We start from the raw sequence: 16,869 nt of genomic DNA, 5'->3' as shown, positions 1-16,869 counted from the left end.
AGACAAAGATACTGCAATTCAAAATTGTGATCAATTAGGTGTTGGATAAAGAGTGAGAGAACAAGAGCTAGGAACAGCATGCATGGATAATTGGAAAAGAGCCAGTAGACTTTGATTTTGATACTGATATTGTGCTGATGTCACCAGACCTGGAGAAATGTCAAAGGAGAACAGATTAAATCATTGTTATTGCTGAGGGTGTTGCTTAGACATCAGCAAGAAAAAGACAGAAGTGATAAAAAAAGATTGGATTCAATTTAAAAAAATCAATGCTGAAAATACTTTGACTACCACAACAGCTAGAACATTCCTGTATCTGGCAATAGTGTTACAGATGAAAGAAGCAGGAGGGAAGAGTCAGAATGGGGAAAGCGCACAGTCACTCTCAGAAAGCTACTAAGTCTGTATTTATTATTACAACATCAACAACTTGCATTTATATTACGCAGAAAAGCATCCCAAGGTGCTTCAGAGGGGTAAGGGGAAAAAATGACGAGTCAAACAAGCAGATAGAAGGAAGGGCAAGGAGCTGGGTTTAATGGAGGGTCTTAAATAAGGAGGGAGCTGGGGAGTTGGAGGGATTCAGGGAGGGAAATCCAGGGAGTGGGGCCTGTGTGGCTGAGGGCATGGCTGCCAATGGTGAGACAAGGGGAGGGAGGATGCACAAGAGGCTAGAGTCAGTAGAAGGGAAAGTTGGGAGGAGTTGCAGCACTGGAGGAGGTTACAGCGATTGAGAGGGATGAAGCCATGGATAAATTACTAATATAAAGGTGACTTCAATGTTGCTGCATTGTGCTGACATTTAGGCAGAGGAAATGTGGAGGAAACAAGCTTCCAATATGGTAATTTATAAAAGATCTCAAAATGTAACAAGTTTGTATGCAGTAAAGAAATTATGACCATAAGAAGCAAACAAGAAAGCTTAAAAAAGGCAAAGTTGATGTCTGGAACACCAGATTAGAAAGGGATATATAGATTAGCAAGGATATAACATACGGCCAGATTTTGCTGTAGCAGGGCATCTGTAGGTTAGTTAGACTTGTCACTGCATCCTGGATTCAGCTCAAAATGTTTTTACCCACTAAATTGCTGAAAGTGCGAAATACTTGAAAAGGAAAAAATTTCTGGGCTATGGGGAAAGAGCAGGGCAAAGGAACTAATTGGATATAACCGGCAGCGGAGTGGGAGCAACTCCGAGGTAACACCCAGTCAATGATAATGTTGATCTTTTTGGTCATTGTTGTGGATGCTTGGCTACTTACTAATGGCAGCCAGGTTATAGTTACTGGCTACTAGAGCTGTTCATCAAAAGCAATTAGACACAAGGATTTGGTGACAACTTTAAAGATCTCCTTCAGTCAATGGAAGTACTCATTTGGATGCATTGAATGACTGTTGGCATCACATGTATGTCACTCAACCAACCATTAGAATTTTGGTTGTTTAAAATCCCTGACTAAATATAACCAGCAAGCATATAAATATATACCAACCAAATCAAACTTGGTGTATGTTTGAATTTTTTCAATTAGTTTCTTATGTTTTACTGCTATTTTCCGATCTAGGGTGCTATAAAACACAACCTCAGTTTGAAATTCACTGTAATCCTGTCCTCCCAACTATTGAAATATATGTGGCGTTTCTATATTCTGAACCCCAGGCACTTATATTGGCAAGATAAAGATGCTCATTCTGATTGAAAGCATTTGCTCTCATCAGTCTCAAGTTTTTTTCCCCTCATACCTCCATTTGCCTCCAATGAAACTACTTTAGCAAGAAGAATGGAATAGTCTTGTGGACATTTCATCACCGATGCCAATGATAGTCAAAATAATATGCACTTGTAGTGGGCTAGAAGTTGATTAGAAGTTGCTATCAATGTTTTTTTCTGTGAAATGGAGCACTCTGGTATTAGACACTGTTTCACTAAGGAGTCAATTGTGAAAACTGAAGGAACTCAGTTGAATTGAGAATGGTAGTTGCGGCTGTTTGGCAAATAAGGCATGTGACCTATGACCTCTAAAGTATGAGCACTTTATATTATTATTGTAAAAGACTGCTTTGACATGAATCTTAGTAATTATTTTAATGATTAAAAATATATGAGTCAGCTTAACAGTTCCATGATCAAGCAATGCTCAGTCAACTTAGAGGTCAACTTGGCTCTCTGAGCGAACTTCTAGCTAATCCAAATTGAAAATTCAGAACTTACTGTACCTTGTTAAATCTTCAACATCTCTACTAACCTAATTATTACTAATGCACTATTGGCTATGGCTCTATTAAAGTTTGTGTGAGTAAGTTTAGCTTCATGACTATGATTTGATAAATAGTACTTTACTAGATATTGCCAGTGTGTTTAGCAAATATCTGTAATGTAATATGGCAAACTACAATAGCAATATCTGGTGCTAAAATATTGATACTATAATTAAATTAGTAATGTGAAGTATAAGCAGGATCCTGTAATGCATGATAGTTTGGATCTGATTTCTATGAAAGCATCACTCTGAAACCAAGAACTCTGTTGAGGTACCAGGATTTGGTTTGCAAAACACTCTAGCAAGTGCGTCCCTGCAGTTTGAAATAAAAGCTGTTCAATACTGAATTGATTTATATATCTGGCTCTTGCAAGTCCAATCTACTTTCTCTTGCCTTTGATAGCTCCACTATTCCTCAACTGAGATTCATGGCCTCACATCTCAGAAGGTCTTCCCATACCTTTTCCATTCCAAAAAGCTCAGTTTCCTCTTTCTTGCCAAGTACTTCTTGTTTCCTCAACTACTCTTAATTCTATGCAATGCCCAAACCTAACTAGACCTGGCCATTCCTCCCATAATTAAAGAAGCTTTTCCAGCACCTCTTCTGAACTCCTGAATAGGTTGCAAGAAACGTCTGTTGTCTGTTAGGTGTTGCTTCTCTTGTTTCTATCCTCGCAGCTCTCTCCATTCTAACCCTTCTTGACTTTCTATTTTAGTGATATTACAGTACCATTATCATTGCTCCAATGGATTTTCTTCTCTTGTTCCTAATAAGGTTCAAATATGCCATCCAACAAACATCCCTCCTCCCTGCAATCCTCAGTATTGAAATCAAGACTCATTTTATCCCTTCCTGTAGATTGTATAATCTACAGGCTTGTAAAATTCAAGCTTGCCATCCCTAACAATAATTCTTCATTTATCTCATCAACTTCCCTGCTGCACTATAGTCTTTGGCACTTAACCTAGGTATATCAACTTAAAAAAAAACTAGCAGAGCTCCCCTGATGGTTCATATAGTAGAGTGGTTCATATAGTAGAGTGGTTTATAACTGAGCAATACAGATCAGCAGAACCCATGCTTGATTTCTGGTCTGCTTAGCTGGCTGACTGAGCAAAGATACAATTGCCCTGGGCTAATGAAGAGAAAATTCCTGATTGCGAGCCAGTAACTTCTGGGAAGTACAAGTGAATAGGCATCAGGTGAGGACACGACTAGCTGTGATGCTCCCACTGTCAAATAGCCTATTAACACTCACCGTCTAAGATGATGTATCATAATGGCCACTTGGGTAGAGTATCAGAGGGCTACTTTCACCCATGGAACTCTAGCCCAGGAAGGTGAGAAATTTGGATGGGGACAAAGCACAATGGCCCGAAATTTGCGGTCAGTGGCAAAGCAAAGGCATTCACCACTTGCCCCGCAGTAAGCTTCACACAAAGATCTCACGATCTCTGTGGTGAGAAGTTCGGCTTTTCCGATGTGCAACTAAAATCAACGCAAGTTAATGGGGACTCCCTAACGCGAGCTGCTATGACGTCAACACGCTGTCTAAGCAGCCAATCAAAATGCAGAATTCTCACACAGACAGCGACCAGGAAGTGAGTAAACTCCTTTGATTCTAACTATTTTAAAATGTTAGCAAGAACAAAACAAAGATTGTGGCTCTCATATGGGGAAAAGGCAAACCTGAAATAAAGTTGAACAAACTTAAAAAATAATTAAATTATTATTATTGACACTCCACAAAATTAAAATTAGTTTTTCAGGGCCATAATGTTTGTTTAGCAGTCAATGTGCTGTTAAAACCCCAGTTACACCTAACCCAACAAGGTCTAACTTTTAATGGGGTATTTAACAGCAATATTACTGTGGGAGAGCCAAAGTTTTCATCAGTTTCCCTGATTTGACAGATTACACTGATTGCCGGCTATGGGGGGCGGTCACAGCGCAGCCAGTGTCGGAGCAGTGAATGACTGACCGCAACTTCAGGATTTCCGCGTTAGGATGCACATGCACTACATCCTGAAATTGCGGTCAGTTTCAGAGGGGTAATAACAGCAAACGCTGTTCGTTTGCTGTCATTACCCACCGCAAATTCCGGGCTAATATTTTACTGATCACATGCAATAACCAGCATCCTGCTTTTACTAGGAATGTGAATATTAACATTTCTTTCACTCCATTCTTTAATCATGGAAAGAACGTTGCTTGAGCACCACCACTTAGTCACTGTAAAGTGGTTACTGCTGCTCAAACAGCAAGCATCACTTCCATTACATCAAATTTGGCAGAAAGTGCATTCACCCTTTCTAGCCAGACTTCATCTATAGACTACGGGGAGAATGTGTATTATTAAAATTAACTTCAGTGACTTCATTTTGATTGTACACTGAATAACATAATGAATGATATTTAATTATGAAATCTGAAGAATGTGTATGAACAGACAGAAGCAGCAGTTCTGAGTTACACAAAGGCCAACTTAATCATTGGTGGTCACAAGAAATGGGAGAGCCTAAATGCCAAAAAAGAACTGTATTACCATAAAGCTCCTGAGAGCACCTGAAACACTGTATAGCCACATTATTAAAGGATCGCTGCAATAATGTAAAAACATCTCTACAAGATGGCAGAGATGAAAACCTTTCCTATAGAGGCTACAAACTGGTTTTTGTTTCAAAGGTTGTAGTCTCTATATGTTGAATTTATAGGCACAGCAATTTGTCCACGCAGCACTCGTTTTTCTGGCATTGCTTGGACTACTAAGGCCCTAATATGGTGAGCAGGAAGGGTGCACACATTTCCAGCCGGAAGTGCGCCACTTGCCATATTGCATAAAGACAAACAAGAGATTCATTTACCCACGCCTGAAGCAGAGGTTGGACCCATTATTTGCATATGCAAAGGATCGAACGCCTGTTGAGGAACCCTTTCCAAAACTGGTTTGTACAGAGGCCGCGCCTAGGACTCGCCCGTCAACCAAGAAGGTAACTTACCTGCGCGTGGAGCCGGGAGGAGCATAGGAACAGGAGTAGGCCATTCAGCCCCTCGCGCTGTTCTTCCATTCAATTAGATCACGTACCTGTATCTTAACTCCATCTACCCGCCATGGTTCCATAGCCCTTATTACCCAATCTCAGTGCTGTTAGGGAGGGAGTTCCAGGATTTTGACCCAGCGACAATGAAGGAATGGTGATATATTTCCAAGTCAGGATCGTGTGTAACTTGGAGGGGAATTTGTAGGTGATGGTGTTCCCATGCGCCTGCTACCCTTGTCCTTCTAGGTGGTAGAAGTCGCGGATTTGGGAGGTGCTGCCGAAGAAGCCTTGGCAAGTTGCTACAATGCATCTTGTAGATGGTACACACTGCAGCCACGGTGTGCCTGCGGTGGAGGGAGTGAATGTTTAAGGTGGTGGATCAGGTGCCAATCAAGCGGGCTGCTTTGTCCTGGATGGTGTCGAGTTTCTTGAATGTTGTTGGAGCTGCACTCATCCAGGCAACTGGAGAGTATTCCATCACACTCCTGACTTGTGCCTTGTAGATGGTGGAAAGGCTTTGGGGAGTCAGGTGGTGAGACACTCGCTGGGGAATACCCAGCCTCTGACCTGCTCTTGTTGCCACAGTATTTATGTGGCTGGTCCAGTTAAATTTCTGGTCAACGGTTACCCCCAGGATGTTGATGGTGGGGGATTTGGCGATGGTAATGCTGTTGAATGTCAAGGGGCGGTGGTTACTCTCGCTTGTTGGAGATAGTAATTGCCTGGCACCTGTGAGGTGCGAATGTTACTTGCCACTTATCAGCCCAAGCCCGAATGTCATCCAGGTCTTGCTGCATGTGGGTATGGACTGCTTCATTATCTGAGGAGTTGTGAATGGCACTGAACACTGTGCAGTCATCAGCGAACATACCCATTTCTGACCTTTTGTTGGAGGGAAGGTCATTGATGAAGCAGCTGAAGATGGTTGAGCCTAGGACACTGCCCTGAGGAACTCCTGCAGCGATGTCCTGGGGCTGAAATGACTGACCTCCAACAACCACGACCATCTTCCTTTGTGCCAGGTTTGACTCCAGCCAGTGAAGAGTTTTCCCCGATTCCCATTGACTTCAATTTTACTAGGGCTCCTTGATGCCACACTGGGTCAAATGCTGCCCTGAACGGTCTAGCTCTAATTTTAAGGTTATGCCCCCTTATTGTGGATTCTCGCACCAGAGGAAATAGTTTCTATCTACCCTATGAAACCTTTTAAATTATCTTAAGCACTTAAGCACTGTTCAAAAAAGGTGGTAGAGAGAAAACGGAGAATTACAGACCAGTAAGCCTGACATCGGTAGTGGGGAAAATGCTAGAGTCCATTATAAAAGATGTAATAGCAGAGCACTTGGAAAACAGTGACAGGGTCGGACAAAGTCAACATGGATTTACAAAAGGTAAATCGTGCTCGACTAATCTACTGGAATTTTTTGAGGATGTAACTTGTAAAATAGAGAAGGGAGAACCAGTGGATGTGGTGTATTTGGACTTTCAAAAGGCTTTCGATAAGGTCCCACATAAGAGATTAGCGTGTAAAGTTAAGGCACATGGGATTGGGGGCAAGGTATTGACTTGGATAGAGAACTGGTTGACAGACAGGAAGCAAAGAGTTGGAATAAACGGCTCTTTTTCCGAGTGACAGGCAGTGATTGGTGGGGTACCGCAGGGATCGGTCCTTGGACCCCAGCTATTCACAATCTATATTAATGATCTGGACGAGGGAACTAGGTGTAATATCTCCAAGTTTGCAGACGACACAAAGCTGGGTGGGCGTGTGTGCTGTGAGGAGGATGCTGAAAAACTCCAGTATGATTTGGACAGGTTGGGTGATTGGGCAGAAGCATGGCAGATGCAATATAATGTGGATAAATGCGAGGTTATCCACTTTGGTGTCAAAAACAAGAAGGCAGATTATTATCTGAATGGCAATAGATTGGGAGAAGGGGAAGTGCAAAGAGACCTGGGCGTCATTGTGCACCAGTCGCTGAAGGTAAGCATGCAGGTGCAGCAGGCGGTTAAGAAGGCAAATGGTATGTTGGCCTTCGTAGCAAGAGGGTTTGAGTACAGGAACAAGGATGTCTTGCTGCAGTTGTATAGGGCCTTGGTGAGACCACATCTTGAGTATTGTGTGCAGTTTTGGTGGCCTTATCTGAGGAAGGATGTTCTTGCCATGGAAGGAGTGCAGCGAAGATTCACCAGGCTGATACCTGGGATGGCAGGAATGATGTATGAGGAGAGATTGGGTCGATTGGGCTTGTACTCGCTGGAGTTTAGAAGAATGAGAGGGGATCTCATTGAAACTTATAAAATTCTAACAGGATTAGACAGACTAGATGCAGGAAGGATGTTCCTGATGGTCGGGGAGTCCAGAACCAGGGGTCACAGTCTAAGGATAAGGGATAAGCCATTTAGGACAGAGATGAAGAGGAATTTCTTCACCCAGAGAGTGGTGAACCTGTGGAATTCTCTACCACAGAAGGCAGTTGAGGCCAATTCATTAAATATATTCAAGAAGGAGTTGGATATATTTCTTAAGGCTAAAGGGATTAAGGGATATGGGGAGAAAGCAGGGACAGGGTACTGAGTTTGGATGATCAGCCATGATCGCATTGAATGGCGGAGCAGGCTCGAGGGGCCGAGTGGCCTACTCCTGCTCCTATCTTCTATCTTTCAATTAGATCACCCCTAATCTTCTAATATTCAAGGGAATACCAGCCTATTGCACACAAGCATCTCAACTGTTTGAAAGATCATTCAGCCCAGATTTGCTAAACAAATATTCCTAACAAGTAGATGAGGTGTAATATTCACAGGTTACACAGCCTGTACCTGTGGTGCATGCAGATGAGGTGGAAAAAAATACAACCATTCATGAAATATAAATGCTGGGTGACAAACACCAACTTTAGTTTTGGTGAGTTGAGAACTGAAAAAGCAAAATTTCAACATCTCTAAAACATCTTATTCAAATGCAGGGGATATGTTTTGTTTCAGGAGAGAACTGATTCTGTTGGACATTGGGGCCAAGAAATTCAGGCGCGACCACTGCTGGGTGGGTGGGTGGGGCGGGGGAGCAGGGTACATTCCCTGCGTCTAAATGGTGAGGCCCGAGGCTCCCCAGATATTGGCCTCAGGTCTCATCATAATGGAGCTGGCGCAGAGGGTCCGGGGGGTCAAGATTGAGAGCTGCAGCGATGTCGGAGGTGGGGGCGGGGGCGGGAGCGGAGGAGGGGAGCGGTGCGATCGGTTCTTTTAATGTGGAATACAAAGGGTTGGAAGTTATGTTATAGTTGTACAGAGCTCTGGTTAGACCCCATCTGGAGTACTATGTTGAGGTCTGGGTACCGCATCTCTGGAAGGCTATACTAGCCTTGGAGACGGTGCCGCGCAGATTCACCAGAATGATACAGCAGCTGAAAGGGTCACATTAAGAGGACAGGCTTGTATTCCCCTGAATATATAAGATTAAGGGGTGATCTAATTGAGGTGTTTAAGATGATTAAAGGATTTGATAGGGTAAAAAAAGAGAAACTATTTCCCCTGGTGGGAGAGTCCAGGCCAAGGGGGCATAACCTTAAAATTAGAGCTTAGGCCGTTCAGGGGTGATGTCAGGAAGCACTTCATCACACAAAGGGGAGTGGAAATCTGGAACACACTCCCCCAAAAAGATGTTGAGGCTGGAGGTCAATTGAAAATTTCAAAACTGAGATTGATAGATTTTTGTTAGGGAAGGATATTAAGGGTTACTGCACCAAGGTGGGTAGTTGGAGTTAAAATACAGATCAGCCACAATCTAATTGAATGGCAAACAGCCTCCTCCTGTTCCTATGTTCCTCCTAGTTTTGGAGACTTGGTAGTTGCAGACCTGCTGGAGAGTATTCAAATACTCACCCTGCCTGTAATCGCCCTTGTTACAGACAACTGAAAAGTAATTAAAATTAATTATTAAAAAAAAAGAATCAGTCTACACAAAAGAAATAAGCAGAATACTAAGAACTGTAGAATATATTAACTCAATTCTTTCTCACAGAAAAACTTCATCACTGCACCTTTCCCTTGGGGTACCTGTTATTTTACATTGAGCAAGCTGCTATAAAAATATCAAAGATATTTCTGATACACAATCATGGGACGGGGGCTAAGCATTATGACAAACGGCACTGTTTTAAATGCAAGACAGTGAGGTCAGAGGTTAGGAGACATTTCTTCACGCAGGGAATTTTTAAGGCATGGAAGGAATATAGATCAGACAGAAACCATAGTTGAGACAGGGACTATTTCATCTTTAAAGGGAAAATTGGATAAATATTTAAAGCAGACAATATATCAGATAAGTGCCGGCCAATGGGACTGGTTTTGAATTGCTCCAACAAAGACCCAGCACAAACACAATGGCCTCAATATTAATCTCCCCCTCCCCAATGGGTGGGAGAGGGTCGGGCAGGTGGTTATAATGTGAAAATCACCCGACCTGCCCCCAGCCCGACGCTGACACTGTCCTGTATACACTGTAAAAACTCCATGCCCTTTTCCCCTTTCACTACCTCTTTTGCCAGTGTCTTTGGGGAGTAGTTGAACTCTCCCATTATTATTCTATATCTTTTACTCATTTCATAGATTTGCCTACATATTTCTTCCTCCACTTCCCTTCCATGATTAGGTGGTCTGTAGAATAGCCATATTAGCGTCACTGATCCCTTATCCTTTATCTCAACCCATATTGATTCTGTTACTATCTCATGTTAATTATGTCCCCTTTTTCTACTGCCATTGTTATATCTAATTAGTACAGCTACCCCATCACCCCGTCTTCCTTTCTTATCCTTTCTAAATACGTTATATCCTGCAATATTTAACTGCCAATCCTGTTCTTTATATAGCCATGTTTCAGTTATCCCTACTAAACCTGGTTCCTCCCTACGAATTATTGCTTCCAGTTCCCCCGATTTGTTTCAAATACTGTGCACATTGCCGTACAGGCAATTTAATTTGTTTTCATTCATTGTTCCTCTCACTTCATTTTTAACAGTATACAGGATGACAAAGGAGAAGAAGGAGTTAGGAAATAAGTATAAAAAACAATTAGGAAGGAAAAAAGATTGATTACGAAATGAAATTATCGAAGAATATGAATAGAAATCATAAAGTATTCAATTGACAAAATAACAAAAGTAAAATTAAGATAGGGATAAGGCCATCAAAGGATGCACAAGACAAACTCACAGGTAATGTGAATCAAATGGCAGCAATATGAATAGTTACTGTGCCTCAGTTTATACCAGGGAGACCAACAAGGTGGACATGACACCAGACGAAGATATCAACAAGGATATCACGACATTTAAGATAGGAGGGAGATAATTGATAAAAGAGATAAACTTAAGAGAGGGTCCGGATGGATTGCATTCACACATACTAAAAGCTGGGGAAGAGATAATAGAATCTTACAGCACAGAAGGAAGCCATTCGGCCTATCGTGCCTGTGCCGCCTCGGTGAAAATGCTATCCAATTAGTCCTACTCCCCTGCTCTTTCCCCACAGCCCTGCAATTTCTCCCCTTCAGAAATTAGAGCAGGCTGTTCAGGGGTGATGTCAGAAAGCACTTCTTCACACAAAAGGTAGTGGAAATCTGGAACTCTCTCCCCCAAAAAGCTGTTGAGGCTCGGACAATTGAAAAATTCAAAACTGAGATTGGGTAATAAGGGTTATGGAACCAAGCCGGGTAGGTGGAGTTAAGATACAGATACATGATCTAATTGAATGGTGGAACAGGCTCGAGGGGCTGAATTGCCTACTCCTGTTCCTATGTAACATACTGTGATTCTCTCAGATTTAAACAGTGTATTAGCTGTTACTGTAACACACTGTGATTCTCTCAGATTTAAAGTGTGTTAGATGTTATTGTAACAGACTGATTCTCAGATTTAAACAGTGTATTAGCTGTTACTGTAACACACTGTGATTCTCTCACATTTAAACAGTGTATTAGCTGTTACTGTAACACACTGATTCTCTCAGTGTGTTAGATGTTACTGTAACACACTGCTTGATTCTCTCGCATTTAAACAGATTGTTAGACGTTTATACATCATGCCTGTGCTGGCTCTTTGAAAGAGCTGCCCTGCTCTGTCCATATTGCCCTGCAAAACCTTCGCCGATAAGTATTTATCCAATTCCCTTTTGAAAGTTATAATTGAATCTGCATCCACCACCCTTTCAGGAAATCCATTCCATATCATAACAACTCTCTGTGTAATTTTTTTTCTTCATGTCGCCTCTGGTTCTTTTACCAATTACCTTCAATCTGTGCCCTCTGGTTAGCGACCCTGCTGCCCCTGGAAACAGTTTCTCCTTATTTACTCTGTCAAAACCATTCATGATTTTGAACACCTCTATCAAATCTCCCCTTAATCTTCTCTGCTGTAAGGACAACAACCCCAGCTTCTCTAGTCTCTCCACGTAACTGAAATCTTTCATCTGTGATACCATTCTAGTAAATCTCCTCTGCACCCTTTCTAAGGCCTTGACATCCTTCCTAAAGTGTGGTGCCCAGAATTGAACGCAATACTCCAGTTGGGGCCGAACCAGTGTTTTATAAAGGTTCATCAAAACTTCCTTGCTTTTGTACTCTATACCTCTATTTACAAAACCAAGGATCCCGTATGTCTTCTTAACAGCTTTCTCAACCTGCCCTGCCACCTTCAAAATATGTGCACGTACACCCCCAGGTTCTGCACCCTCTTTAGAATTGTACCCTTTATTTTATCTTGCCTCTCCTCATTCTTCCTACCAAAATGCATCACTTCACACTTCTCTGTGTTAAATTTCATCTGCCCATGTCTGCCCATTTCACCAGTCTGTCTATGTCCTCCTGAAGTCTGTACTGTTTACTACATTTCTGGGTTTTGTGTCATCTGCAAACTTTGAAATTATGCCCTGTATACCAAAGTCCAGGTCATTAATGTACATCAAAACAGTAGTGGTCCCAACACAGAACCCTGGGGGGGCACCATTGTACACTTCCCTCCAGTCTGAAAAACAACCATTCACCACTTATCTCTGCTTTCTGTCCCTTAGCCAATTTCGTATCCATACAGCCACTGCCCCTTTCTTCCCATGGGGTTCAATCTTGCTAACAAATCTATTATGTGGTATTTTATCAAATGCCTTTTGAAAGTCTATATACACAACATCAACCTTCATCCACCCTCTCCATTACTTCATCAAAGAACTCACTCAAGTTAGTCAAACACGATTTGCCTTTAACAAATTCATGCTGGCTTTCATTTCTTAACCCATATTTTTCTGAGTGCCAATTAATTTTGTCCCGGACTAATATCTCAAAGTTTCCCCACCACTGACTGGCCTGTAATTGCCGGTTTTATCCATCTCCCCTTTATTGAATAGTGGTATAACATTTGTAATCACCAGCTGATTTTTCTCCCGCCTAGCCAAGATCATGATGCAACTTTGGTGGTCCTGTTAAATACCCCATTAAAAGTTAGACCCTTTTGGATAGGTGTAACTGGGGTTTTAACAGCGTACTGACTGCTAAACAAAGGTTATGGCCCTGAAAAACTCATTTTAATTTTGTGATGTCAAATTTCTCTATTATAATAAAAATTACAATTTTTAAGAAACTTCAAAAAAAATTATATTTTTAAAAAGTTTGTTCATCTTTATTTTAGGTTTATCTTTTCCCCATGTGAGAGCCACAATCTTTGTTTTGCTGTCTGCAACATTTTTAAAAAGTCAGAATAAAAACCAACTTCTTCCCTTTCTGGTTTCCTGTCTGTCAGAATTCTGCATGGTGATTGGCTGCTTAGACAGTTTGCTGACGTCACAGCAGATCGTGCTATGGCATTCCCACTACACTGTGCTGCAATCAATTGAACGTCGAAAAAGGCAAACTTCTCGCCACAGAGATTGCGAGATCTCTGTGGGCAGCTTTCTTCGGGGCCAGCGACGTATGCCTTTGCTTTGCTGCTGACCACAAATTCTGGGCCTCTAAGATTAGAAATTGCTGTTGATGATATTAGTGGACACACACTTAACACAAGCTATGTAATTTTGTTATTTTAACAGCTGAGTTTACACATTTATTTTAAAATAACGAAGAGAGAAATGCCATTTGAATGTGTTAAGTACATGTCCACTAATATCACCAGCAGCAATTGTTAGGCTATATTCTCCTATGACGGAAGTTCATAGACTTGAAACATTAACTCTGTTTCTCTCTCCACAGATGCTGCCTGACCTGCTGAGTATTTCCAGCATTTTCTGTTTTTAATTCAGATTTCCAGCATCCGCAGTAACTTGATTTTACATTCTCCTAGTTTTCTCCTCAGAGTCTCCAGGGCAGGTGGAAATGTAAATGAGAGGTTGGATTTGGCATTTTGTCCCCTGGTCTTGATAACAACTACACTAGCCTGATCATAAGACATGTACGAGTGTGGCCCAGAGTGACTGTCGCCAGTTTTCACTCTCTCCTTGTTATCTCCTAGCAGCCAAATGTCAGGGCTGAGTGTAATGACCAAACCTGCGGTCCAGAAGCAGCAATTTATTTTGCTGCTGCAATGCTCTATACCACTGCTAAAAGATCAGATAACATCCCTCTTTTCCCTGCATGTATGGCTCAAGCCTCCCCTTAAGTGCATCAATGCGATCTGCTACAACCCCTAACTCTTCTGAACATACAAAAATGACGGGCAGGAAAAGGACAGCTGCTCCATCAAGCCTACCCCACACCACGATGGCTGGACCATCATGGCTGAACACGCCTTCCCTCCCATGACACCACCCCTCCCTCCCCATAGCCATGTAATCTCCTGGGAGGCAAAAAAACAGGGCCGATAACAAGTTTGTTTTTGCTAATTGGGATACTGCAAGACAGCCAATCGTGAACAATTTGGACACGGAGTCACGACCACTCAAAGGAACCAGCTGGTAAGTGAGCCACCTTCTTGTCCCTAAAAGGGCCGACAATCCATTACTGGATTGTTTTTCCCACCCACGCCCCTTGAATCCACCAACAAAAAAGAACCACAAATGAGGAGCAGTGGCAGCCAGAAAGAGGTAAGGATTTTGTTTGGTGGAAAACATTTTGTGAGGGGTGCGTGGAGCACAAGTCTGAGCATGTGAGAGGTTTTCAGAGTGCCCAGGGCTTTTTGAGTGCGGAGTTTCTGCTAACCAGGGCATTTGTGCTGTCCGGGACTTCAATACTGCTTTCAGGTAAGGAGGTATTACAACACAGGTAAGGATATCATTGTGTGACTGCTTTACACTAGGCAGCTTCTCAACTGCTGGGAATATGGCAGGACAGCTGAGACCCATTGCCTGTGCATTCTGTGCCAGGTGGGAAATCCAGGAAGCTTTGCGCGTCCTGGACTATCATGTATGTAGGCAGTGCCTCCAGCTGCTCGAACTCGAGCTCAGGGTTTCTGAACTTGAGGAGCGGCTGGTGTCACTACAAGACATACGGGAGGCTGGACATTTCTTGGATCGCACGTTCTTGATAAAGAGAGGCATAGACTACAAAAGCAAGGAAGTTATGCTAAACCATTATAAATTACTTTTTAGGCCTTATCTAGATTATTGTGCCCAATTCTGAGCACCATACTTTAAGAAGGCCTTGGAGTGGGTTCAGAGGAGATTTACCAGAATGGTACCAGGGATGAGGGACTTCAGTTATATGGAGAGATGAGAGAAGATGGGATTGTTCTCCTCAGAGCAGGGAAGGTTATGGGGAGATTTAATAGAGGCGTTTAAAATTATGAGTGGTTTTGAAAGAGTAAATAAGGAGAAACTGTTTCCACTGGCAGCAGGGTCCATAACCAGAGGACATTGATTTAAGATAATTGGGAAAAGAACCAGAGGCAACATGAGAAACAGTTTTTTACACAGCGAGTTATGGTGATCTGGAATGCACTGCCTGAAAGGGTGGTGGAAGCAGATTCAATAGTAACTTTCAAAAGGGAATTGGATATATACTTGAAAAGGAAAATGTTCCTGGGCTATGGGGAAAGAGCAGGGGAGTGGGACTAATTGGATAACTCTTTCAAAGAGCCGGCACAGGCGCCATGGGCCGAATGGCCTCATTCATTGCTGTAATATTCTATGATTCTATAAGCACTGCCCTAGGTCCAGTATTTTATTACACACTTGACTGGCATTCAAAGCACGTTTTACAGTTGGTTAATTACAGATTATATTGTCAGAACTCAGCAAGGTAATATGCTTTGTATGTCTAGAGTTCAAAATTATACACGACCTAACAGTTTTCCTCACATTTCCTTTCCTGTCTTGTCGCAATCATCAGGCAGTAACTGGTAGATCAGCGCTGAAGGGCTCGTCTGGTCGAGCTGTCCATCAGCACCACAACTGCTTAAAATAATCTCAATCAAACTGGGCGCTTTTCAACAACAGAGGACAAACCCAGTGTGACCTGGTAGAAAAAAACCCTTGGAGCAGAGAATCCAGCAAGATAACATGCGAAATCCAGAAAAACCCACTCGCTCACTATACTGGGGGCACTGAAAAAAACACGCAACAATATCGCGGTCAGTGTTAAATTACTACTGGAAGCAAAGAGTGATTTGTTTAATATAATTTGGCACTTGCAAAGCGTTATGGAACTGCCGGAGTTAGTGGCATGTTATTTCCCAAACTCACACTTTTACCCAGGCTTCGCAGTGATGAGGAAGATGACGATGAAAGAAATGTTGTCTATTCCTAAAATTCTATTTGGCAATGGTTTTAACGAAACGGCGACTGCATTACAAATGCAACATTTAAAAACGGTTAGCAGTGAGTTCGAAAATGAAGTTGCTGTCGCGCCTGGACATGCAAGCTAGGTCGGATGTGAAACAAAAGGAACACTGCAAAATATGTGCACACGTGTAAAGGCAACAGAGACTTCTATATCCGGAGCAATATGGTTTTATTGCTTTAAGGCTTGACTGCAATCTTGTAATGAATCCTAATCGAAAGGTTAAGAAAAACACACAGCAAAGGGCACCGAGATCTTAGGGCACCGTTACATTAATTTACAACACCCTAAACAAACATATCCTCTGTCCGGCTTTAGTAACATAGTAAGTTAGAAGCACATTTAACAATAATGTTGCTTTTTTTGAATGGAATTCATGAAGTTTTAATATTTATATATATATATATATATATTTACCAGAGCAATAATACACACAAGATAAACAACAATAAACTAACTAATGAAACTCACCTTTTAAAATATTTTCATGGAACAGAAATCGAGTTGAAGGGATATTAGTCGTGATCCATAACCGGATTCAGGACCAGTCTTCGAAGACTATGGCATTTCATCTTTGACTGGAGTGGAGCTTTAACAGCATCTGTATTTAATCGCACCCCTTTCCCCTTAACCCTGTGTGTCAACGTAGAGAGTGAACAGCCCAAACCTCGAGGAATCCATTGCTAAAGTAGAGACTCGTCCCACAAACTGGAATACTTAACCCACAGACAGCCTCGCTGTTCTCCAGCAGCAGCAACTGATAGGCTGCTTGCCCATACTGCTGAATGCAGACTCGCTGACTGG

At 42.2% G+C, this 16,869-nt stretch overlaps 1 protein-coding gene across 17 annotated transcripts in view; it reads right to left on the bottom strand.

Moving 5' to 3' along the window:
- The window catches only part of rims1a (regulating synaptic membrane exocytosis 1a), a 1,194,810-nt gene that overhangs the window by 134,410 nt on the left and 1,043,531 nt on the right, over positions 1-16,869 (bottom strand). Inside the window, exon 1 of one of the 17 annotated variants that reach the window (XM_085996626.1) lies at positions 16,537-16,829. The exons of the other annotated variants lie outside the window; for them this stretch is intronic. The gene's annotated coding sequence lies outside the window, so the exon portion shown is untranslated. Of the gene's footprint in view, positions 1-16,536; positions 16,830-16,869 lie in introns of those variants that run through there. 17 annotated transcript variants of the gene reach the window in all.

This window comes from Somniosus microcephalus, chromosome 9 (genome assembly GCF_052327205.1).
Source record: "Somniosus microcephalus isolate GS21.2 chromosome 9, FLI_Smic_1.0, whole genome shotgun sequence".
Classification (NCBI taxonomy): domain Eukaryota; kingdom Metazoa; phylum Chordata; class Chondrichthyes; order Squaliformes; family Somniosidae; genus Somniosus; species Somniosus microcephalus.
The sequence above is the reverse complement of the archived record's forward strand: the minus strand, read 5'-3'. Positions and strand labels throughout refer to the sequence as shown.